Genomic DNA, 27,582 nt, shown 5'->3' on the forward strand with positions numbered 1-27,582 from the left:
TTTACAAAAAAAATAGTCATCTACAAAGTACTAGAAATACCTTGTGTCATTTGAATATTTGCTATGTATTTAAGGGACTTTATAGTATACTTTTAATTTATATAAATGAACTCAGTGTGCAATACAATACTTTGTAATAATTTTTGAAGCAATATATATAATTAGACAGGAAGCTTCTCAGGGCAAATGTTTTTTTCCTACCAAAATTATAATTACCTAGGAGGCTTCAGCTGTAAAAGGGGGCCTTCAGTTGCTACACCTATTGAAATAAATCATTCTCATCCGAATCACACTCCTGCCATCAAAGTCAGAGAAACAGCATGCTGCATTTCTGAAGTGCTAGGAGCCTGCAGGCAGTTGTACAGGGCTGTGGGGTCTAATGGTATAAACTGTCCATCCTCCCCAGCCTGGTGCCAGAGCCCCCTGCATTCATGCCCCGCAATGTGGCCAGAGGAGCCCGAGCAAGACAGCTCTCTGGGGACCATAGCCCTCCTGGGATTAATGAAAGTTCACATAGCTGCACTGAAGGGGCTCCTAGAGCCAAGTACAGGCGTCCCAAAGACATTATCCAACTCCTAGGGATATTTTTTCTACCCAAAAATTGTATATTTCATAAGTGTGCAGGAAACAAAAATTCCTGCAGTGGCAACAAGAGGGGGACACGAAGGGAAGCAGCAGGTCAGTGTTAGCTGATCATGTGGATCGTCATGCTTCAACATAACAAACGAGCTTTATGAGTACAGCTGCTTTCTGTACATTTGCACTGTGAACCCTGCAAACAAGTTTTGTGTACCTAGTCAAAAAGATGGCTCATCTGAGCAAACCACACCATTTAAAACACAAGAAGCCCATTGTTTCTAGCAGTTGTACTTTCTTTGTCCACGTATTAGAGTAATAGGCTGTTATATATTCTAAAAAGCAGCACAAAGCTTTTCTTCCTCCCCTCCCCACTGAAGATGACTAGGGAGAGCGCATATCTGACTACAGTAACTCTGTTTTGGTTTCCACTTCATGCCAGTACTGTTTTAAAGGTAAGGTGGGAAGGGAGCATCACTGAATTACCCCCCTGGTCTGCTGTTATCTCAGTCTCTTGTGAAGAAATAGTCCTAAAGGCCTGACCCAAAGTTGTGTAATGTGGTGTTTTGAGTGCCCAGGCCCTAGTGTGACCAGCAAAGGGTTGTGACACTCAGTGTCACACCTCTGGCTGCCAGGTATGCAGGGCACTTGGGAAACCCAGCTGCACCTCAGCGTTGCCTCTCTGGGGTGGCATAGGGCTCACAGAGAGTGCAACTGGCCCCACTGACACCCCTCATTAGTAACACTACCAGCTGAAAACAGTGGGCTCAGACAGAGTTTCTTTAATATTTTTAAAGTGTGTTATGCAGACCCTCCCGTCAGAAAGGGGGGAGAGGGGAGATGTTATCTACCTCTACCCCAGTCCCAAAACCTTCACACCGGTGCGGATCCACTGCCAGCGAGGATCCACAGCAGTGGGGATCCACAGCCCCAGGACTGGCAGTGGGGCTCACGTTTGGGGACAAGGCACGGGGAGGAAGAGGGGCGACAAAACACCCCATTTCGCACCGGCCGGCGAGCTGCCTGTGCCCTGCTTGCAGCACTCTGTGAAAACACCCGCGTGCTTCATCCCTCCGGGTGCACCGCTCCCCGCAGGCTCTACGTTTGCTCTCCCCCCTCACGAAACCTCTTCTTTTCCAGCGCTTGTTTTCCCCGTCTGCGGACGGCGGGCTCGCCAGCTTCAGCCGAGGCCCTCGCTGGCAGCACCCGGCCCCGGCGAGGGGGGCCGCGGGCCTGCAGCCGCCGCTCCGCCGCCGGCGGTGAGATGGCGCCCGCGGGGCCCCGCTCGCCGCGGCCTGTCGCGGAGCCAGGGGAGCCAGGCGGACCCACGGCCCGGCTCTCACCAGAGGACGTGGCGCTGGGAAGGAGAAGGGCTGCCCGCTGCCGGCTGGAGCCCGGCCCCCGTGTTCCCAGCGAGGAGAGTTGTGTCCTGTCTCTCCCCCCCCCCGCGCCTTGCTTTGATTTGCCTGCGAAGTCCGAGCGGGCATGTTTTTCATCCTAAAAATAAACAGTTGAGGAAAGCTAAACAAACAGAGGGGAGAGAAGGAGCTCCTTCCTGTTCTCACAGCTAATCTCTGCAAAAAGTTAAACACGCTTATCAGCCAGCTGTGCTTTGTTACAATCTTTTGCTTCCATCTTTTGTCCTGGTCTTCGGCAGTTGCGGGCCGTCTGTTTTGTGTCACCCAGCAGTTCGCACTGGCTGGGTCTGATAAAGGAGCCATCAGCTTCTCGGCAGAAGAAATGGTAGAATGCTTGGAAAAGAGTAAATCTGATACTAAAAAGCCTGCCACAGAGTAGAAATCTCATGAAATACGTCCTCAGTTAGGCACCTAGGGGGGAGGAATGTTCCCACCTAGGCAGGCAAGACCAATTCCTTACATGCTTGCTCAGATATTAATCCTGTCATTCCTGTTACATTAAAAAGAGATGTGCTGGGATGTGTGATGATCTCCAAGCCTGGCCACAGCTGGTTGCACTGTTCACGCCAAAGTGTGTTGAGGCTCAATGGAGCAGTGAAACCCCAAACGAGCAATTGAGTGTTTGCACCCCCAGCAGTGTGAAGGGACTGTATGGCTGCTGGTGGTGGCCCTTGATTCATTCTTTCATTGCCAAGGGGTGAGCAAGATCCTGTGTGGGGAAAATGGCTCTACTCCACAGCCCCTGAAGCTTTTGGGTAGGGATTGTGTCGTTGCCACGCTCAGGCTGGGAGGGGGCTGTGTGCTGGATATTCTTGGCTGATGCAGAAAGCAGAATAGAGCAACCGTGAGCATGCTCTGATTTATAACAGGGTCAAGCCAGGAATGTGAGGAGGTGAAAAGGTGTGGTACAACCACTTCTGCCCTGCTCCTTCTGTACCTTTTCCCCTGTCTCCAAGTCTGCTGTACCACATTGCCTGGGAAAGAAATCAGTTATGCACTTAAGGAGACCTCTGCTTTTTACAGAAAATAAATAAATAAATACCAGCTGACAAAATGTCTTAAAGGAGTTGTGGACCAGGCAGCAGTCCTGCCTGCTCTGGACAAAGGCACGGGTGCAGGGTGGAGTAGGCAAAGTCTTAATTTGAGGTGGGGGGACGCTGTTCAGTGTGATCTCCTGCTGGAATTTCATAGGGAAGGACAGGATGGCAGGGGGGAGCCCACACCCCTTTCCATAAACCACACCATCCCTTTCCAGTGTCCTTTGCCATGCAGCAGCTCACAGAGCCCAGCCCCTCGCAAGGCAGCTCCAGCCACGAAGGGGCGGTGTTGGGGCTCGCAAAGGCTCCAGAGGTGCCGGCAGCAAATTTTTTTGGGGGGGGACTCCTGGGGGAAAACGTTCGCCCCTTTCCCCCAAAAAGCCCCACCCTTGGTTTATAGGCAGGCCAGTTCTCAATTTCTAAAGTAGTTCACAGGCAGTCTGAAGGTTTCATGTGTGCTTGCCCAGGTTTTAGCAAACTCAGGCCAGATTGTGGCTTTGAATGGAAAAAACACACTCAGGTTTGCTGCTGCAGAAACATCTAAAGATAGAGTGGGGAAGGGACTGGTTTTCTGTGCCTTTTTTTTTTTTAAAAAAAAAAACCTAGATTATTCCCTTTGCATTTCAGGGTTAAACAAAACCAGATCTCAAAACGAAATGTGGAAGGGGGAGAGAGTAAATGGATGTCAACCAAAAGAGGAGAAAATGCTGTTTTAAAACTCAGGACCACACAACTATGGTGTCCTGAGGTATGCAGAGTTTTCCTAGCCTGTCATAGCATCTACTCAGTGAGCTGATGAACGTAAGCCGAGGTGGCTCAGGGCACTGGTGGCCAGGAGCAGCTCAGAGGCTCAGAGGCTGCTGGGCCATGGGTACTGGGAAGCTGTGGGCAGCGAGGTCCTCCCCGGTGCTGCATCCCCGACATCCTCCCCAACCAGCTGGTGTCCTGTTTGGCAGTCTAGCAGTCAGGTCAAAAATTAGAAGTATTGGTATCTGAGCTACGTACTCTTGCAGGCTTTTTATTTTTATTTTTATTTTTTTTTTCCCTGAAGACTTTTTCAGGCCTCCACAGCTGTCTAGTTTCACCAGCCCTGTAACTTCTCATATCAACAACCTTCAGTGTATTTTATAGTAGGCTTTACAGTCACCACATGCAACAGAAACATTGTTGACCACTTATTCAACTAAGATAGACTGTATTCATCTTTTTATTCTGGAAAGACCTACAGAATGGAGAGGGCACACACGGTCTTTAAAAAGCGCACTGTTCTGAAGCATGTCTTACCGCTGCTTTGGATAGAAAGGGATTGTTAACCATATATGTATACCACGTAGCAGGGCTGGAAAGAATTCTACATGAAATGACAGAGGAAGGTTTCTGATAAATTGCTGCCCATGTTATAACTTTGTGAGTTAAATATGATGCTTTTTTTATAAACTCTTTTTTTTGAAATGTTTTATGCATTCAGCATAGGAGAGCTTGTAAACTACCACTTTATTCATTAGTTTGCAGCTAAAATAAAAAAGGAGAACAAAACCCTCTGTAATTAAATATGCTCTTTGAGAAATCCTCCACAACAACCCTTAGTTTCATTGTGCTGCCAGAAGAGTCGGAACACAAGCTTGTCCTCTCACCCTGCACCAGGAATCTTGTTCTTTAGTAACAGCTGCTAGCAGAAGCTGAGGGGCGGTCATGTTTATCTTAAGAAGAATTTTTGGCAGAGCTTACTCCTGAAGTTTGGGTTCAAATATTCATCTATGTCAAAAAGAATATTCACTTGGGGGGAAGAGGGAGTGTCATGGAAGTGAGCAGATGCAATGAAAAACTGAAGAATCCATCTCAGGGACCACTGAAAGGGAAAGCTTTGGGTAGCTGGGAAGATAACTGAAATAGAGACCCAATGAAAAATGAAGCAGCCCAGGAAGCAGCTGCTGACTAACAGGATTTTTGGAAATGGGTGCTGTGCAGGAGCCAGGAAGGTGAAGTCGCTTTACCTGCTGGATGTTGGGAAAGTTCAAGGATCAAAAGAGGTAGTAATTGGCAACACTGTCTTATACTGTAGGTGCTCCATGACCATGAAAAGGAAATGAAGTAGATGTTATTTGTTTATGCCTCACCCAGATAACAGTCTGCAGAAGAATACACAAGACAAAAAGAAGAAAATGAGAAAACACACAAAAAAAAAAAAAAAAAAAAAAAAAAAAAACATTGCTGGGGATGCTAAGTGGCCTTGCTGAGACAGGCCAAGAGGAATCTAGAAGAAGAAAGGGTGCTGTAAATGACATCTACAATTATTGAGAAGGCTCTGCCATTGTCATAGACTGATCAAAGTAGCAATCAAAACTACCCAGACCTGCAGATGAAAATGTCTTTTACTTGTGCTGACTGTCAGGAGCACATTCCCTGCTTCCTCAGCTGCCTGCAAGGTCAGAGCAGGATCCTTCCTGAGGAGTTGCCCCAGACATTCCTGTGGAGGAACTGAAATGCAGAGCTCTCCATGACACACTAAGCATTGCTGCTCAGCTGGATCCACCAGCAACCCGCACTGAAAGGAAAGGGCTTTCTGACAGGTGGTGGATTAGCCAGCAGGCAGAGCCAAACCCCTGTTCTATAGCTGTCAAGGGCGCCATGAGGGCAGACAGTGAAATGCACTCCTGCAGCCAATTGTTTGAAGATCTACCAAAAAAAGTATGATTATGGTATAAGATGTCTGAACTTCAGAAATGCATAGGATGTCAGTGGATGGCAGGCTGTTCAGAAGTGATATAAACACATTGGGATCTAAAGGGTCAACATTCTTTGCTGGGTAGGCAAAACATATCCCTTACATATATGATATTATATGGTAGGTCCATTAGTATAGGTTTTCCAGAATACTGAAGTTATTACATCCATTTAAATTATTCTTCCCCTCCACCCCCTACCCCCACCCCGTTTGGTTGTTCTAAGTGTACAGTGATCACTTTGTTAACTGGGTTCATCTGTTGGTTAGCTGAATTGCAGACTCTTCTGGACAAGTATGTGTACTTCAGGTGTGTATTTACTTGAGTCAGAGGCATAGAAGGGCTGTTGTTAGAGCTTCTGGAGATCTCAGGCCAAACAGGAATACAGGTGGAAGACCAAGAGCCAAACCCAGTGCCCTGGCCAGGCACTGGGTAGGGTTCCTAGAACAGAGTTAGGGGATGGGAAGAAGGAAAAGGAGACAGATCCAAGTCAGGAGTCTGATGAGGAAAACAAAAGGTCTGAAATTGAATTAGACTCATCCACTGGGATAGAGACAGCAAGATGGCTGAAGCATTGACTTGAAGTAGGCTCCCAGCAGTGACTTCAACAGTCAACAGAGTAGGAAGGAGCTGGCCTGGGATCTGGTCAGACTTGGAGACCTTTCATCTAGCTGTTTAAGATCTGGATTTCCATCTGACAGTCTGGAATAAAAAAAAATGTGGTTCGTGTAACGTGAGGGCATGCAGCCTGCTGCTCCATGTGCCTACACAGAACAGCCTATCAGCATTAAGGGCATCTTCTCTTTATCTGCAATACTTTGACCAGGGCACTAGGAACTTTTCATAGGAACTCCACTGGTTAAACTGTACAACGTATATATGGCCAACAGCCCTTTTTTTTCACCTCTACAGCTCATCAGTGACAGCATCATTGTTTTGAGGACTTTCCATTTCTGCAGTGTGAAGCATCCCAGCCTGTTACTGCTCCCTTCTTCTCAGTGGTTTCCAAGATTTTTTTAATGCCTTCAACAGCGCTGATGACTATCATGCTTTATTATAAATCATTCTCTCTCTCTTGCCCCTCATTCTCTTTTATCATAGACAACTTTTCCCCTTCCATAGTTTGGTATGAGTCTGCATGCTCCAAAAACAAGTGACAGAAAGGTAGGATGGCTTGCTTACCCTCACCATAGCCACCAACTAGGGTCAGCTCAGCTTGGTCCAGCAGACTTGCCAAATACTTCAGTACTAGAACAGTATTTTAGATATCACCGTGAGCAACTAATAATTAATCCAGTGTTACAATTTTGGAAGTGAGCTGGAATGGTATCTTTAATGTCTTGATGTCTATCTGCAATGTCTATCTGTAATACCCATTTGTCTATAGTGTGAGAGCAATCATATAGCTTTTCTTTCAGCCTCTGACTAATGTGGACCTTCCAGTCACTTAAGAATTTATTTATTTTTTTTCTTCATCACAGAACATAGAATAATATCCACAACTTCTCAAGAGAAAAGAAAAGTACATCTGCCTTCCCCAGTGACAACTTTTGTTTACTGGATTCAGAACAGTCTGAAATCTCTCGAGGAAATAAAACTTAACTCAAGTGGCCTGTTGCCATTTGTTCAGACTTTACTGAAGGCCTAAACATTTTTCTTTGACTTTTTTTTTTTTTTTTTTTTTTTTTTTTTCTGGGATTTCCTCACATAACTGACAGCTCCTCTGAGGAGCTGGCTCCCCAAGCCCAAGAGAAACTTAGAGTCCTGGTTGCTCTCCTCAGTGCTTTCAGTCTGAAAGCCAGGGTCTGTTATGCTTCTTGGTTTTCCAGGAGATGTGGCTGGTGGGTGGGAAGGAAGAAGGAGATGCTACATGATATGGCTGCCCAACAGAGCCAGAGCTCTTCACATCCATGGAGCAAGAGGGGAGCATAGAGCCTTGTCCCAACACACAGTCAGGACATCATCTAGGCATGTATTTAGACTATGAGTTTGGAAAGTACTCATTGGATCTGCCAGTGAGGGCTAACCACTGTCTGTCTGGGAAGGACTGTGCACATTTTTAAGAGGGAGATGGTTTATTCTTATTTAGCCATGTCTCGCATATGGGAGGCAGCATAATAGCACAGCGTGGCCTAATTGCTCACATCTGGATCCCTGCTGAAAACGTACAGTGGTGTACACACAGTTTCACTGGGAGAGGCATGATTTACTGAACTGTTCTTGGAAGCAGCAAGGAGGTTAGTGAGTACAAACCAGACATACTCCAAGTAGCAACTGCAGCCCAGAGCTCCTCTCCTCCCTTTTTGTTCCACACACATTCGCACACATATGCACATGCAGGCCAGGGCTGCTAAAGGAATATTGCTTTCACATTTTTGTTGTTATAATAAAAGAAGAAAAGAAGCCCTTGTGCAAAGGTTACAGTCGCCACTGATACTGTTTGTTCATTGGAACTATGTAGTTCTTAATCATCAAATTTAAACAAAACAGGCATAAAAATTATATCGTTTGCTACTTCTATTATAGTAAGAATAGCAATGGCTGCCTCTAGGACAAGATTTTCTACCAAAGTGCTGCTGTGAAATTGCTGCAAGCTTCCTCCCAAGAGCTGTGTACATAGGCTGTTGTTCTTCCTCACAGATTTTGCAATGGTGCAAAGAAACTGAAATTCCAAATTTGTATTTTTACTGCTGTGGCATGTACAAATGAGAGACTTCATGTCCAATGCAGCTGCCTTATGCAAATAAAGCAGCTTTTGGATGGAAGGGGAACTTGTAATTTTGTGTAACCCATGTGTCAAATCCTGCACATAGTTTGTTTCTTTGGGGCTTGAGGGAGTTGAGAGGATCTTGAAGCTATTTAATCTCTGTGTGAAACAGATTTTATTTGTTCATCAGGTGGATTGAGGGGTAGGAAGAATCTTAACATCAGTTATAAGTTCTTTTATGAATGAGCATGCTAAAGACTGTAATTAGAATGTGTGCACTAGCAGTGAAGATCGTATTTGAAGACAGGAGTATCATATCTATCAGTTTCAATGTATGCATTTATACTCCTTCTTTTTCCCTTCCTATCTAATCTGTTTTTCAGTATTTTTGTAGTCACATGAATTTGTGTAGCTGTGTACCAGTACCACTTTTAGATTATCAAGCTTTTATTTTAATCTCATTTGTTTATCCTGGTTCTCATAGTCTGTTAGAAAAGATGAGGAAGGAGAATAAATTATGAAAGACATAAATAAGAACAATTACAATCAAGCATATTCTAGTTGCAAAAATGGTTCTGAGATGAATTTAAGAAAAAAAAAATCCTTATTTTTTCCCTGCGGTGTTTGGACCTTTATTCAATAAATCAGTTCAAACATCATCCATCCATGCAGTCATCCTCTTATTCCTGGAATCCAATTTTGTTTAATAACCAGAAACTGTGAAATCCTTCCTACCCCGACTTTTCCTATCTCATCTTTCTCCACCCATAATTGTCTCTCCTGAAACATATTATTATTACTGATTGACCAACTGCCAGATTTATCTTTTGCAAGATTTTTTTTTCTTCCCTAAAAGCCTTCTGGGAGGAATTTTCTTGCATATAAATTCTGCTTAAGATTACAATTAGAGCAATCCATGCAGCTAGGTAGGGTGGGTTATTTCTTCTTTTTTTTTTTTTTTTTCCTGAAGACAAGTCCCACAACTCCCACAAATCTTTGAGCTCTACCACACAGAAAGAGAGTCTTTTGTTTCATTTTGTTTTGAATTATTTCTGTATAAAAATCGACCCACCAGTTGAACATTCAGGTTTTTGTTTTGTTTTGTTTTTTAATACCTGTCCTTACGTCTTGCTGAGTTTGATTTCCTTTAACTTGCTTATTCACCAGTAGCCCCTAGTTGGAATGGATATAGGCAGCCACTTACTTTGTTGTGAGTTCTGGTACTGATAAAGAAAAAAAACATTGATTTTGGTTACTCTGTAGAGGACCCCTACTCTTGCAAGGAATTAACACACACACACACACACACATATATATATTACTATTTATTTTTTTTAAAGGAAGGAGGATGGAAGAAAACAGGTCGACATTTTTGTCTGGTTATGTCTTCACAGCATGATAGCCACACTGCAGAGTTCAGCACTAGAGATGAAAGAAGTGGTGTTAGATGTAATTTCAAAGCTCTTTAATCTTCTCTTCCAGTTATTTCACCCTTGATCTCCCTGGAGGGACAGGGAGCAGAAAGAAGCTGCCAATTGCTTGTTTGTGGCTGAAAAAATGATTGGATCACTGTACCGACCACTCTGTTGTCCAGATCGACTCTTTAATCCAGATCATCTCACTGCAGAGAAGAGGGTGCCCATTTCTACTTCAGTGATGGCTGGTGGGCAGGAGGGTGGGTGTCACCCATCTGGATGTCTCAAACCATCTCCAGGCTCCAAAGGATGCCAGGCATTGTGCAGATTTCAGTGCTGCAAAATCCACTGAGCCTTTATCTCACATAACTGCTATTTCTTGAACTCTTTCCTTCAGCTGTCAGCCTCATTCAGAGGGAAAATATGGGCTCCTTGTCACCTCAATGCAGTTTGTTTCCTTTTCTCCCTCTGTCCTTTCTTTCTTTCTTCTCCCACTCCCCCCCTTTTTTTTTGCTTTGCTTGTGTTTGTGTGCATCCATTCATCTCCTCTGTTATTTTTTCTCTGCTTCTTCCATCACTTCAGTACTTTATTGCTTGGCACAAAAGTTCTCAAAAACAGGGCATGAAAATATGCCATGTAAATATTTACAAGAATGTATGTTCTAGAGGTGTAGGAGTGGCTGCAAAGCCTGATCATTTTATAAATGTCTCTAGAGAGACTTATAGAGGTGACTGCATGGTGAGTAACCAAAAGTACCAGGGGACCAAATTCAATGACTGTAGCAGATCCTTCCAGTTTTCTTTCATTTTCTCTTGGACCATCAGTTCTAGGTAGTCTAGGCTAAACTAAAATCTCATAAGCAACACTTATAATAGTGACATGTAATTAAAGAGTCAAGTGCTATGGGTAGTATTCCAAAAATAGCCGTTTTCAATGGGGTCTCAGGGGTCCTGGACCCTTTAAACAGTACCAAAAGGAACATTAGTTGCCCTGTTTCTTGGCAATATGACAGTTTTCCAGTGACAGGCATTCCTGGCACTTACATGACAATTATCATCCAGTGGAAGAAATTCTGCCTCTGACCAGCACAGTTACTGTATGTAGTGTTCCCAGATGTTTTTTTCTTCAGATGTGGCTTCCTCATGAAAGTGTCCCATTTGGCAATAGGTAGAGCAGCGGAGCTGAGTTTCTCTGACTCCAGCTGAGCAACAGAAAGCACAGCAAAAACTGTAAGAACAGTTCTGGCGAAGTGTGGACATTTTTTTTTTCTTTTTTTTTTCTTTTTTTCTTTTTTTCTTTTTTCTGTTTTACAGCATCTAAAAAAGACCTTTTCTTTGTCTACAGAGACTTTACACAGAAAATAAATGCTGTAGTATTGGCTTAGTTCTTAGGACTGGCTTTTTGCAGCATGAACTGGATACACCAGGCAGAAACAGATAATTGAGACTGTGAGGAAAACACCATGTCCCCTTCCTGGGGGGAGAAAGAAAAATTGAAGGAGATTTGTAAGCTTGTTTTATTTAAATCACTCATAGAAAACATTTTACGATATCATGACAATACCATCCTTGGACAGAAGCACAGACAGAAAGTGTTGATGGGCTAAGTGTGATCAGCATATTTAAAAGAAGTAAAGACATTTAATCAGTGAGATCATTTTTAGAAATTGTTTCTAAGTGTAGTTGAGACTTTATTTGTTCTTGTTCCCCCATGGGAAAAAGCAAAGCAAAACAAAAAGCCCTTCTTCTATCCAGTGTAATAAGACCGAAAGCATTTGTTTATTGGAGTAGAATGATTCTCAGTTCTTATACCCTTCCAAATATTACATTCCACAAATTTGAGAACACTAAAATTAAATTACTGATATTTATTCAAGAAACCACAAAAATACACAGACCTTTCAACCACTAGCATTGTGATCAGTGTAACTCCTATCTGAGTGCTGATGGTGAAAATGATGACTTATTTTTAAAATAAAAAAGAACATTCCAGACACTCCCATCTGGTTGGAAACAAAAAAGAATTGCTGCTTCAGTAAAAACCTTCAGTTAAAAATAAACCTTCACTTTCTTACCATTAAAGGCCCTTGAAAAGTGCTTCAAAGGTCTTAACTGCTTCTATTTATTTATTTATTATTGTCATTATTATTTACAAGCTTTTCATTTGTAAATTTGTTAACAGTCTCCTGGGAATTGGTTTTGTATGTGAAAAAAAAGGAACATAGTGCCATGTATTTCAGTTGAATGGCATTTTTGGTAAAAGAAAGATGCAAGAGGGAGGGAGAGAGAGAGAGAGTTGTTCGGAAATTGTTTGTGAAGTGGAGGGTTTCATAGAATTCTGCAGGTATGCAGTAAAACAAGATCACACAAATGGATGCAGTAAGGTTTTCATCAATGAATTTATACACCCAATTACACTATCCAGACCTGGTCTCCAGTTATCTGATGTTAGTGTTTAGTTGCAGATATAAGGTAAAACTACTCCAAAACTAAAGACCAAATAAAAGTTTCTCTCTAAGCCAAAATGTATGAATGAGAATGAATGCAACAGCAGAGGAGGAGAACCATTCATCTTCTATGAATTTTTGTCTGTACCTATGAAAAGAACCCTTTCAATTTCCAAATAATAAGAGACGGTGTTTGCATTAGTGGCAAGGAGACTGGTGTAAGGTAAAAACTACAAAGCAAATAGTAAGAACCTTTAGAATAGATGGTACTGTGAGTATTCTTATTGATCCCAAAGGGAAATGTGGAAAGTATCTTGTTGACTGTCTAGAGGAAGTCTAAGCACAGATGAGATAAAACCCCAACTGCTTATGGGATTTTTTTATGCAGCACTTTGATGAAGTTTACATAGGATCCTAGGCAAGTACTTCACCTGAACTGAATACACATTATTACACGAGCCTCTTCCTATCACAATCTGTATATAAGAATTACATATACTATATTCTTATAAGCTTGCAACTTATATTTCCAAAAAACTCTTCTGCTTTATTTTATTCCAAGACAAGCTGGTGGATTCATAAATGTCTTCCATTCATTCTCATTCCTTAGTGTTTCACAAGGAAGGAAGCAATTAGGCAACCAGTGAAAGAGGGAGAGAGACCTTTCAGACAACATTACCTGGACAGCTGTACACACCTTTACTGCTGAGGTGTACAGGCACTGCCATACATCCTGTCCCAGCTCCTCTTTTGTGCCGTATGCTACTCTGTCCAGTGTGGGGGAAGAAAGGAGTAATTAAGGAACAAACTCAGTTCTCAGTTCTTTTGCAGCACATGTGACATTCCCAGCTTTCAGCATTTCTTGCAAGACATGTAGGCTTCTCTGGGCTTGTTTTGCCAAAATATAATATTAGGCATTTAAGAACTGGGAAGCATTAGTCTCATTTTTCCCATATTACCTCTGCACTTCCAAATGTTTTCTCTGACAACACAGGTTACACCTGAAGAGTCATCTTAGTACAGAGTTCCCTTGCACAGGGGACTGGACTATTAGATGTATGATATGTCCACAGGAAAAAAAAAAAAAAAAAAAAAAAAAACAGACTTGGGCCATTATGCAGGTATTTCAGTGTTTATTGGGAATTTTATGACTTGAATTAAAGGTCTAGGACAAAACGGAAAGTGGACACAACAAAATCAGTAAGGAAATATATGTAGGAACAGAATAAATTCACAGAAAATTATTCAATTAGAACAGCTTGGGAACTAGGCATATGAAGAAGGCACACAGAGAAGGGTTTGAAAGACAGGCTTTTCTTAAGGACTCAAGGGGACAAGTTTGATGTTACCCTGGAGGTCCCTGAGGTGCTGTACTGTGGTCTGGAGGAAAGGACTTGCACTGAAAGAAAAGGGAGGCTGGAAGAAGAGAGATTTACATTCTTTTATTTCTGTTCTGTCTCTTTGAGATTTCTCAGTAAAAGTTCAATTTTATGTTCTAAAAAAACCCTAACTTCTGAGTTTTAGTTTTTGTTTTGACAGTCCTGAGGTTTCATTTCAAGAAAATAAAATAAACGCACCTCACTGGCTAGTAAATAGTCAGTAACAGCAACAGCAGCCACAGCAGTATAAAAATATAAAAGACTCATATTCACTATATACTGCTAGCTTTTCAATTACTTTGAAAACAGAAAATACTGTTTTTGTCTGTTTGTGGGTTTTTGTTTTGTTTTGTTTTGTTTCTGAATATGAAAGAACACACTTATTTTATTGACATTACCTGTGTATGTGGGCATATTTGAGAAACAGAAACAAGAAAAAAGCCATTGTAGTAATAATGGAAAGTAGAGAGTTAGTTTTCAGAGTTAATTCATTTTTGTGTCTCAGAAAACCACACAGAGAATCTTTAATTCCAGTTGATCTAATGAAGTGGTAAATTAGGTCTTCAGTGCCTGTTCCTCTTTCTTCTTTGAGCAAATGGAAAACACCTATAAAACCCAATGTTTTAGTCTGTAAGGGTAAAGGCTTTTCTTATAGCTAGGAATGTACAACACTACAAAAGGTTTTTATTTTATTTTATTTTTTTTTCATTTTCTCTAAGTTAAAACTACTTTTTGTTGTTGTTGTTAGCTCAAAACACCTTTTGGGTGCTTTGTGATACCTTATTCAACAAATTGACCTAATCAACAAACTAGCTCAACACTAGCTACTGGCCAATAATACTCACATAATCATAAGACTATTGGAAGAATTTTGTACTGCTTTGGCATCCCTACCAGTGTATGAAAGAAGTTTCCCTTATTTTTCTAGAATTTTAATCTAATATTCTTTAAATAGCTCTAGGAAAATGACTTCATAGAGGAGAAATAACATAGCAAAATATGTAAGAAAGTACTTTAAACCATTTTAAATAATCATTTTTTTTGTGAATGGTGCAGTGAATAATTTTTTTTTTTTTCTTTATTTTCTTAAATCGTATAGATTTTTGTGTTTTAAGTAGATGCACAAAGAACAGTTGGATAACTTCAAATGTCCAGTTTTAGGTAAACATTTCAAAGTCTACTGGCTACCCAAAGCTTATCCTTGAATATTCTGATAAGCTCTTTGTGTTTTCTAAGCATTGTGCTCTTTTTATTTTATTCTATTCTATTCTATTCTATTCTATTCTATTCTATTCTATTCTATTCTATTCTATTCTATTCTATTCTATTCTATTCTATTCTATTTTATTTTATTTTATTATTAAGCCACAGTCACCTTTCCAGTAAGTCCTAATCATCCACCACTTTCAGTTCTGAAAACTTACCTACTGAAGTCAGTGAGAATCATTCTCTAGCAAGTAAACAGAAACATTCTCTAGCATCTAAACAGTAAAGACAAACACCTAGGTCTATAGTCATTTTCCTTTTAAAGTGACACATTTTTACATTTCTCTTTTTTTTTTTTTGTTTTTTTTTTTTTTTGTTTTCATACCTAAGCTTATGAAAAATCCTTCATAAGATTACTTTTGAGTAGGACATTATTGTCTAAATTATTTTTGTTTCCTTGTCAGATATTCTTATTATTTTCTTATGAAACTTCTGATAGCAAGCACTGTGACCTTCTCCAGACCTTGATGCCTTTACATGTCTTGAAACAATGTTTGAGGATGACACAGTTTTGACTCCAGCTCCTTATATTCATGATGTAAATTCAAATGCAAGAACTGTAACACAAAGTCGTACTGCTGCCATAGCCTTAACAGACTTTTAACAGACAGCAAGAGCACACAATTAAATATTTGAAGTGAAGGATTTTCCTGCAAACTCAGTTAATCCACCTTTATAGAAGGAAAATTAAAGTTATGTTTCCAGTGATTTCAGGCAAGGATTCTGGAAATATGTTCTTATAAACAAAATTACAAGGATTCTTCCCACCTGCTTCTGCTTTTACTCCTGATTAAACCGTAAGGTCAATTATTCGAAAATCTGAGGAAACTTCTGAGTCAGAGGTTGATTGGATTCCAGAAAAAGAAGAAATCCAAATGGGAAAAGAGAACAGATGAGACAAACCTGGTAGTGTTGATGAATAGGTTGGCTTTTCTAAATGTAGTCTGTCATATTAGGTCAGGGAAATTGTGATGCAATAGGAACAGAAAACGTTGGTCATAATACAACCTGACATTTATTTTAAATTGATGGAAAGTTTCACAATAAACACATTTTGTCCACATTTTATCCACAATGAAAGAATGCATGTCGTGGTTTAACCCAGCCGGCAGCTAAACACCACACAGCCATTCGCTCACCCTCCCGACCTCCCTCTCTGGGATGGGGGAGAGAAATGGGAAAGTGAAGCCTGTGAGTTGAGATAAAGACAGCTTATTAAGACAGGAAAATAATAATAACAATAATAATAATAACAATAATGATGATAATAGTACTACTACTAATAATGTGTACAAACAAGTGATGCAAAATTCAATTGCTCACCACCCGCTGACCGATGCCCAGCCTAACCCTGAGCAGTCCGGCCCCCCTCCCCCAGCTAGCCTCCCCTATATATTGTTTAGCATGACATGAGATGGTATGGAATACCCCTTTGGCTAGTTTGGGTCACCTGTCCTGGGTCTGTCCCCTCCCAGCTCCTGCTGTACCCCCAGCCTGCCCGTTGGCAGGACAGAGCAAGAAGCTGAGACATCCTTGGCTTGGTGTAAGCACTGTCCTGCAACAATTAAAACATCGGGGTGTTATCAGCACTCTTCTCATCCTAAGCCAAAACAGCATTCTACCAGCTACTAGGAAGAAAATTAACTCTGTCCTAACTGAAACCAGGACAGTGCTAAATCTAATTTGTCTTCCTGTTGAGAAAAAGGTCCCTCTCTCTGCTTTGCTGTATTTTTTGAAAGAGCTGTTCCATTTAAAATTTTGATACCTTTATTGTTAAAATTCTGGATGAAATGATTTGATCATCTATCATTGTAAAATGGGATACTGCAGAAAAAAAATATGGGTTTTAAGGCAAGGAACTTACTGGACTACATCTTAATGAACATGTGGAATAAAAACGTAAGAATGTCCCTCTTTAGTATAAATAGTAGACATTGGGTTTGAAGTGTTGCAGTCATCTCATATTCTTGTTCACACTTAAATGGCACTCATAGATTTAGGCAGAAGATGCAGACGTATATTTGACAACTTGTTCAGTAAGCATTATTGACATTACTAGACTTGCTGTGCCTATATTTGTAAACAAAGTGGGACCAGGACCTTGGATAAACCTCATCAAAAGCTGTTCATTCATCCTGCTTGCTTGACAGTCTCTTAGGTTTGGTGTTGACCTGATCTCACCAGCATCTCCCCAACAATGCAAGTCTGTGGGATAGCTCTGACCTAAAATCTCTGTCAACTGTCTGCATGGATCTACGGTGTCAGGATGGGGGGAGGGTGGAAGGGGAGAGTTTAGCTGCATGCCCTCAGCAGTACAAATTATTACAACATATTTTACAGATGTTGTTCCAGCAGGGCCAAAGAGTAGGCCATGTCCCTTTTTAACAGATGCAGCCTTTAAAGGCATTGTGGCCTTGGAGGGTCCTTTGTAGTACCTGGAACGAGGCATTGAGATGCAAAATATATGGAGAAGGATAGGAAATCAGTAGGGTTTTTTGGGGGGAGGAGGGGATATTAGTGATGTGGAAGACTGGCACGGTAGTTCATGTCTTGTACTCTCTTGTGGAGGCTAGCGTTGAGTAGACGCTAGCACAGGAGTGGGGAGAAAATATAAAATATCTGAAAAAAATAAGCTGGAAACAGCAAAGAGGCCTTTTAAACAACATCAACAGGCCCTTCTGTTCAACTGCAGAAGAGCATGAGAGCTTGGTGAAGAACAAAGAATATATATCTTGTGTATTCTTCCCCCAGACCCAGTTCACAGTCGGCAGAATTCAGTGAAGCCATTAGGTCTATTCTCAGTTGTACTGGCTGAAATGCTGAGGCCATATTTAGGTCATTTAATATAGATGCCCAGCTGAGGCAGTAGGACTGTTCTTCTCTATTGGATTTACAGGAAGACAAGAGAAGATGTCTTGTCTGAACTGCTTCTTTATACTTGTATTTACAGCAGCAGTAGTGCCTGAGTTAGACACTTTTGTTTAAGTAGGATCATGTCTTTAGGTGCCTTCTTTTAGGTATTTGGTCTCTCTTCAAGATCAACGGAGAGACCATGCCCACATTTATGTTATTCTAGGACAGCTATCTCTAGGACAGGTGAGATGACTGGACATGTCTCTGTTTCCTTTGGGTACAGTAGGAACCTAGATCATTAACAGACTAAATGTCTGGTTTTCATACAGCTGCATTTGAATGACATACCCACCATGTTCTTAATGGAAATATGAGGTCTTACGAAAATGTAAGGCACCTCAAAAAATATCAAATAGGCAGAATGCTTTTGTCTGCTATCAGACCTAACTCTCTCCTGGAGTTAATGGCAAAGATACCATCAACTTCAGTGGGAAAAAAACAGCCACAGACAGCCCTAAGGTTTTGCCCTAAGCCCTATGCTTAGGCAAAATGAAATCTCAGCTACATCTTTTAACAGCAGTGGATTTAACAGGATCTGTTGTGTTGCAAAAGCTAACCAGAAGCAAGGATCTAATACTCTTGCAGGAACTATAGTATCCCTAGTGGTTTTCATATGATAGATAATTTCTGGATTTGGGTCAGTGCACTTGAAATGTACTAGCAGTATTTTTTATTTTTGTCAGATTATTTGTGGTAGTTCATGTAAATACCACGTGGGTAGGTGTTTAGTCAATGGTCTAGGATCTGATTTCTTTTTGAGTTAGAATCAGACTATTCTAAGAATATGAAATATGTTCCTTTTTTTTTTTTTTTTTTTTTTTTTCTGATGTACACTTACCAACAGAGGTGCTAAACTCTGGAGTGACCCTGTTGCCTTAGTCCTGAGCACTGCTTGATGAGAAGAAGAGAAATGTTGCTGACGTACTCTGTAGTATAATACAAAAAGAGCACACCAAATCCAGAACAGATAATGGGAGCACAGAAAATATTCAGTGAGGCAGAGTAATATTCCAGAAATTGGAAATCCCATCAGATGAAGTCAGTGAAATGGAACGTATGTCATGAGACATAAAATGTCTGCTGAAAATAAATAGGGTTTAAGAAAGTTATTGAAGACACTGAACCAAAACCAAAATATTTCTGTCTCAGAATCAGGAAGTCTGAGAGAATTGTCGGGTGTATTGGAGTCTCAGGAAACTTAATAAGCTTTTAAGAGGGGGAACAAGTTTTATGGGTATAGTAGGTGGCTTTTTAACATCTGTTTTTGCCAGTGATAATTCAGCTGAAATGGTGCCTGAGATGTACATTTTTAAGGATTAAGCATGAGATCAGTGAGGTTTAAAAGAAAAATGATAGAATAAATTAACAAACTCAAGAGAAAATAAGTGTTATACACCTGGAAATTCTGGCAAGACTGAATAATGCATTTTCTGAGCTGTAGACAATAACATTACAAGCTGAATAATAACAGCTGCTACATGAAATGAGATTGTAGCAAATAAATATATATTTTTTAAGACCTAAAGGAGTTTTTGAGACAAAAGATGTTTCTTAATTAAGTAAAGAAACAAAAAGCAAGAGGTTGAAAAAATATTTTAAATGTTTCTGCAATACAGTCATATCTTTTTTAATTTTTTTTTTTGCACTTTTTAACCACCAGTGTATAAACAGCCTGCCCTTTATTGAACTTGTAACTATTGATCTTTTTTATTATTGTTATTTTTTCCTTTCTCATTCTTTGCAATATGTCTGTAGTAACAACAGTGCAGGAGAAAACTGAAAATCTAAATGGGCAGAGCATTTCATTAAAGAGATTATATCTGTATCTGGGCACATCTCAGAAATCTGGATTAAACTTCAGCAAATGAGAGTAGAAACAAGCTTTAATTTAGTTCCAAGAGTAATAAAAATGTTCTGGATGGAAATGTGTATCATTTACCAGCACAGCCGCCTTATTACTCACATCGTCTGTATATTGCATTACTCCCCAGGGAATGCATTCCTTCACATTTTTCTCCACCAAAGCCAGATTGTTACTATGCCACGTAAGCTGAGGCAGTACTTGAACTGAAAGAGCTGATGCCTCATGGTTATATAAACCCTGCTCACAAGTTCAGAAGCAATGGGGTTACTGATCTTCTCAGTTCTGTTAGCAACAGGAATTTCAATGGCAAACTTCTGACTTTGCAGTATGTTTTGTGATGGTGACTAGCTGTGGTGTGTCCTCAGCCATGAAGCTGAGCTCTGAGTCTTTTCTTGTTGACACCTCCTACCTCAGGCACAGAGCACTCAAGCTTTTTTTTGCAAGCCAGTGTGCAGACAATCTCAGATGCATTGCAAACAGGCAGATGTGAGGAGTCTCCCCAAAGCTGCAGCATGCACTTAGAAGCACATTGCAGGGGATCCTCTGGCAAATGTTCTACTGTTGCCTTCTGTGGGATTACTGGAGCATATTCCCTGGCTCATTTTTCTCCTTATGGTATCCCTTTAGATGGTGCTTGCCCATGTTACAACCTCTCTATTTAACAACCCTTAGCACAGCTCACTACACTACAAAAGACCCCGTCTTTTTCACCAGCCATACTGGGACAATCTTCACTGTTTTCTCTCATTAATGAAATAAGACAGTCAGAATCTTGGCAAAAGATGGGCAAAGCTCCACAACTGATTAAAGGGGACCCCATGCCCACAGATGCTTTTTTCCTTGAATCTTTCTGTGGACTATGTAAAGCAGTTGTCAAGGATTCCTGACAAACAGGATGAAGAGGGAAAATACATATGAAAACACATTTTAGTAAAGAAATATTGAAAGCTTGGAAAAACTTTATAAATAATAATAAGAAGAAAACAAATTTGTTTTTCTTTTTTCCTGTCTTTCCACTTCATAACCTTTTAATGAAAGGCAATGAATGTCATGGTCTGACACATATCCAAGAGCAGAGTTACTCCATGGTTCTGTAATGTTCTTCCATTTTTGCATAGCACTGGATCATCCTGGACCTTAGGAGCTTCCTAGGAGGCTCAAATGAAAATTTCTGGAAATACATGTTTTTAAAGCTAAAAGTAAATAGTACCTTTTTCCCAGATGCTTCACTGGTTCTGGTACCTGGCAACTGGTCTTGGACCATAAAATCTGAACTCACAGAATCACAGAATCACAGAATTTCCTAGGTTGGAAGAGACCTCAAGGTCATCGAGTCCAACCTCCAACCTAACGCTAACAGCCCTCCACTAAACCATATCCCTAAGCTCTACATCTAAACGTCTTTTGAAGACTTCCAGGGATGGTGACTCCACCACTTCCCTGGGCAGCCTGTTCCAGTGTCTCACAACCCTTTCAGTGAAGAAGTTCTTCCTAACATCTAACCTAAAACTCCCCTGGCTCAACTTAAACCCATTCCCCCTCGTCCTGTCACCAGGCACGTGGGAGAACAGGCCAACCCCCACCTCGCTACAGCCTCCCTTGAGGTACCTAAAAAGAGCGATAAGGTCACCCCTGAGCCTCCTCTTCTCCAGGCTGAACAAGCCCAGCTCCCTCAGCCGCTCCTCGTAGGACTTGTTCTCCAGGCCCCTCACCAGCTTCGTCGCCCTTCTCTGCACCCGCTCAAGCACCTCGATGTCCTTCTTGTAGCGAGGGGCCCAAAACTGAACACAGTACTCGAGGTGCGGCCTCACCAGAGCTGAGTACAGGGGGACGATCACCTCCCTAGCCCTGCTGGTCACGCTGTTCCTAATACAAGCCAGGATGCCGTTGGCCTTCTTGGCCACCTGAGCACACTGCTGGCTCATATTCAGCCGACTATCAACCATCACTCCCAGGTCCTTCTCTGCCTGGCAGCTTTCCAACCATTCCTCTCCCAGTCTGTAGCTCTGCTTGGGGTTATTGCGCCCCAGGTGCAGGACCCGGCACTTGGCCTTGTTAAACTTCATGCAGTTGACCTCAGCCCATCGGTGCAGCCTATCCAGATCCTCCTGCAGAGCTTTCCTACCCTCAAGCAGATCGACAGACGCACCTAACTTGGTGTCATCTGCGAACTTACTGAGGGTGCACTCGATGCCCTCGTCCAGATCATCGATGAAGATATTAAAGAGGACCGGCCCCAGCACCGAGCCCTGGGGGACGCCACTAGTGACTGGCCTCCAACTGGACTTGGCTCCATTCACCACGACTCTTTGGGCCCGGCTATCCAGCCAGTTTCTAACCCAACGAAGCGTGCGCCAGTCCAAGCCAAGAGCAGCCAGTTTCTTGAGGAGAATGCTGTGGGAAACAGTGTCAAAAGCCTTGCTGAAGTCAAGGTAGACCACATCCACAGCCTTTCCCTCATCCACCCAGCGCGTCACTCTGTCATAGAAGGAGATCAGGTTCGTCAGGCATGACCTGCCTTTCATAAAGCCATGCTGACTGGGCCTGATCGCCTGCTTCCCCTTCAAGTGCTGCATGATGACTCTCAGGAGGATCTGCTCCATGAGCTTTCCTGGCACTGAGGTCAAACTGACAGGCCTGTAGTTTCCCGGGTCTGCCCTCCGGCCCTTCTTGTAGATGGGCGTCACGTTTGCTAGCCGCCAGTCGATTGGGACCTCCCCCGATAGCCAGGACTGTTGATAAATGATGGACAGTGGCTTGGCCAGCTCCTCTGCCAGTTCCCTCAGTACCCTTGGGTGGATCCCATCCGGCCCCATCGACTTGTGCACATCTAAGTGCCGTAGCAGGTCACCAACCAGTTCTTCATGGATAATGAGGGCCACATCCTGTTCGCCATCCCCTTCCACCAGCTCAGGGTACTGGGTATCCAGAGAACATCCGGTATTGCCGCTAAAGACTGAGGCAAAGAAGGCATTGAGCACCTCCGCCTTTTCCTCATCTCTTGTAACTAAGCATCCAGTAACTCAGTTCATCTCAGCAGAAAATGAAGAAGAGATATTCCTATTTTAGATTGAAAGAAAAAAAAATCATGGCAGAAAAATGCTTTGAGAATGGTTTGACAGTAGTCAATAAGGAACAACCAACACAAAGCATCTGGACAAACAATGAGCTGCATAATGCAGTGACAATGAAGTGTTATTTGCCTTTGTTTTCCTTTACTGTTTATTTAGAGCTAGTAATCTTCTTAGTTTCTCCCAGTATATTACTTTACCTTTTGATCTTAAAAACCAAGTACTTCATTATGAATCGTGAACCCTTCAACTGCACAGAATAGTGTTTTTTGTTTGTTTGTTTTGTTTTGTTTTGTTTTGTTTTTGTTTTTGTTTTCTGGAGAAGCTCTTTAGATTGGGGAAAAAAATGGCACAAGTGTCCTGGAAATTCTCATCAGATATCATATGTGCCTCTACTAAACCAATTACCACATACTTAGTGGTAATTAACCACTTACCACATACTTAGTGGTATTTTCTCTATTTTATGGCACTGGGTAAGCAACAGAAAATTACAATGTATGCTGTTCCACAATTCTCTTTCATCCACCAAGTGCAGCCTTCTCACACTTAATGTGCAGTTCCTAACACCAAGACAGTAAGAAAGATTTATTTATTTATTTATTTATTTATTTATTTAAATGCTGGGATCTGATCTTCTCCTAAGGAAGTCAAACAAACATTATATGAGCAGATTCAGTATAGACTAATGACAGTAATGCTGTGGTATATCCATAGCAAACGCAGGTACAGAATCATATTGCAGAGGTGTTTCCACATACTCCTAAGCAGAAACTACCTAGTATCTCAGACAAACTGATAGAACTGGCATGGAAAAAGTGGTATTGCACTATCAGACAACTCTGATCCTGCTTTATATAGACAGGTACATATGTATAGCTGTTTCTTCTTAGAACTGGCTTCCTATCCACTGTCAGATTAGGTACAAATAGGATTAAACACACAAAGAAATTACGACAGAAGCAGTATAACAGTATAGCATCTGCCTCAAGCTTTCTTGTCCATAGATTTCATAAACATTGTGAAATTCTTGGTGGTCTGTTAAGAACAAAATGTTCATAAAGACAAAAGACCTTTGTTAAAATCCACTTAAAAAAAAAAAAAAACAAAAAAAAAAACAAAAAAACATAGAATTGCTTTATTTATTTATTTAGTGGTAAAAGCCATATCAGATTGCAATAGGAAGAAAATATGTCAAAGATATGTATAAGGTTCATGCTTATCTTCTGGTTTCAGACCTTTAAGACTGATCTTGAGTCACGATTTATGTCTTCTTTTCTTGTGTGACAATATCAAAAAAATGCCTTAAGAAAAAATGATACAACTCTTAGATGATACCCCAAAGAACTTAGATATTATAATTGTGACTGACACTTCCCAGACACCATCAAGTATTGTACATTTATATTAAGATCATGAAAGATGGCAATACTTGAAAACTATGATGCTCATTTTGTCTTACTTCTAGGGATCCCACAAAGAAGTATGTTAAGGCATGGATGAGGGGAGCTGTTGGAGTGTGAGCTGATATACCAGGTGAAAACTCCTAATAACGTCGTGTAATCTGGAAAGTGGCATTAGATTGCCTTTCCCTAATAGAGCTGTAAGAAAATCTATTTGACAAACAAGTATTTTTTATTATTTTTTTCCCTTTGGTCAGAAAATATCTGTTTCCTGATACTGGTCCTTTCCACAGGAATGTATGATTCAAGAAAAATTTGTTACAAAAGCCTTTTTTGTGTTTTTTTTTTTTTTTTTTTTTTTTTTTTTCTTTTGTTGTTGTTGTTGTTGCTGTTGAGAGAAGCTGAAAAACAGCACATTTACCCGATTTCCTGGTGGTCAGGGTACTCGTTGCAATGGAAGCTTCATGCTAGTACCAATCTAAACTGATACTTCATATTGAGTTTATCAAATGAGAAGTGACTGCCTCAGCTCTCCAGAAAGTGACTATTTGGGTACATAGTGTTTTGCCCTATTGTTCCTTGGCATAAGGAGAAAATCTATGAAGTCTCAAGATCATTATGAAATGTGAAGTAACTCAGTTCCATTCATTTTCATTTCTAAGCTTGCAAATTGCAAAATTAAAAAATAAAATAAAATAAAATAAAAAGTTGATCACTGACTGAACTGGAAGGATTTTCAATCTGCCATTGTCCTGGTTTCAGTTAGAACAGAATTAATTTTCTTCCTAGTAGCTGGTGGAATGTTGTGTTTTGGCTTAGGATGAGAAGAGTGCTGATAACACCCCGATGTTTTAATTGTTGCAGGACAGTGCTTACACCAAGCCAAGGATGTCTCAGACTTTTGCTCTGTCCTGCCAACAGGCAGGCTGGGGTGCAGTAAGAGCTGGGAGGGGACAGACCCAGGACAGGTGACCCAAACTAGCCAAAGGGGTATTCCATACCATCTGACGTCATGCTAAACAATATATAGGGGTGGCTAGCCGGGGGGAGGGGGCCGGACTGCTCGGGGTTAAGCTGGGCATCGGTCAGTGGGTGGTGAGCAATTTCCTGTTTAATGGAAACAGGAAAAGTCAAGAGCCAGTATTTTGCCATTAAGGGCATAATATATATACATAAAGTTTAAGATGGTTTGGGATATTTTTATAATTTCTGAAGACCTAACAGCATCATCTGGCAAGCCCAATACCTCAGCAGGTCTCTGGATTCTGCCAGAGTATTTGGTAGATGAATCTTCATTATGATGACCTTCGTAAAACATGGATTTGAAATGGAGCTTAACTACAGCATACTTATATTTTGAAAAACTGACCCAGGTACAAGTGTGCCATGGACAAGAAGCAGCCTCGCAGTATCCCTAAGCAAAAATATACATTCAGATATTGTTTTTGCTTTTGTATAATTGCTGCCTTTCTTTTATAAATCTGTGAAATTATGGTTCTTGTCACTGAGCTTGTACGGCATGTGGGAGAAACTCTGTGTGTATGAGAAGTGCTGCAGGGTATTGATATTGAAATAGTAAATATTCCTCATAGCTTAATGCCATAGTGCCAGTTTGGATGGCAAGATTGTGCAAAGGACAGATTTTAAAGGGTTTCCAGTACTTTAGGTTGAAATTTGTTGGTCCTATGTATCTAATATCAGCTAATCCTCTACGTTCCTTCCATGGTCTGTGGAAAGAAACTCCATAGCCACATGACACTGGATTCATTTAAATACAGTATCCTATATGATTAATGGTATGAATCACTTCCTATAACTGCCTGTCCCTCTACACTCACTAGAGATGTTACACACATAACTGATTACGATGGGTGATTAATTTATAAATAACAGAAGTTAGATGAAGTGAAAGTCCTCTCCATTTAGCACTGTAAATAACCATCTAGTACTTATTGTGTAACTCACGATTGTGGTGTCTAAGTCTCTGTGATAAGCAATAATACACAAAGCAAAATCCCCATTCACAGTTTCTAACCTGGTTCTGAGAAGGTCACAGATAGAAAATCCAATCTCTTGGTTCATCTCTTCAGTTTTTCATCCTATCATTTATAGACAAAGAAATCTACCATTTCAACTTTCTAACAGAGTTTTGACATATGGAGAGAAAGTCTGTAAATGTGTGGAAGTGTAGACTACTGGAAATGTTGTGGAAATATTAAGATCCTTGTGGCTATAAATTCTGAGTGATGCCAGCTGGGAACTGTAATTTAAGAATCAACCTACAATAAAAGTTTAACTTAAACCAATCAGCACACGCATACACATATATATACATACATATGTATAATTGTATGTGTTCTTTGCAGTATGAGTTTCGCATTCATTGATTGTACCACACTGTTGCTCTCAAACAAGTAAAATACTAAGATTTCTAGTAACCCAGACTTAGAACATCCACTTGCAACATGTAAGCATTATTCAATCTTAAGCATCTTCAGTCGTATTCAGAAGTGAAAGAAAATGGGCTTACTTTATTTATTTATTTATTTATTTAATAATAATAATAAAAAAATGCTATAATACATGGACCAAGAAGCAAAGACTCCTCTTGACTCATACAGAAAAATATCATTACTAGTAATTTGTCTCTGGCTCAAATGAGATAAACTGACTGTTAATAAGAAGCACCTTATTCTTTGAAAGAACTTTACTGAGTATTTCTGGTTATCTTTTTCTATTAAAAAGCAACCATTACTAAAATTCTGAAGGATTTAAAAGCAAGGAAAAAAAGGAGGCTGGGTGGCACCTCCTTGGTTTTCTACATATTTTCCTACTTTCAATTTTCCCATCTGTTGTAATTCCCTTCCCTTCCCTTCCCTTCCCTTCCCTTCCCTTCCCTTCCCTTCCCTTCCCTTCCCTTCCCTTCCCTTCCCTTCCCTTCCCTTCCCATTCCCTTCCCTTCCCTTCCCTTCCCTTCCCTTCCCTTCCCTTCCCTTCCCTTCCCTTCCCTTCCCTTCCCTTCCCTTCCCTTCCCTTCCCTTCCCTTCCCTTCCCTTCCCTTCCCTTCCCTTCCCTTCCCCTTCTTTTTGCTTTGACAAGTATTTGCAGGATAATTGAACTTTTGCCTGACAGTTTTAGGGGTTTTTTGTTTGAAAACTTTAGTGACAAATGAGAGTTAACAAATCAGAGCAGAGCCCTACAGGCTGTACACAACACTCACACAGCAAGCAATAGTGCTTTTGTGAGAGGAAATGCACCTTTTATCTTAAAGGTCATAGGAGGTACTGTGTCAAATAAATCAGCAACTTTTGTGGATGTTTGATTACTACATGTATTCTCCTTGAGATACAAAACTCCAGACAG

The sequence above is a fragment of the Aythya fuligula genome, chromosome 1 (genome assembly GCF_009819795.1).
Source record: "Aythya fuligula isolate bAytFul2 chromosome 1, bAytFul2.pri, whole genome shotgun sequence".
NCBI classification, from domain to species: domain Eukaryota; kingdom Metazoa; phylum Chordata; class Aves; order Anseriformes; family Anatidae; genus Aythya; species Aythya fuligula.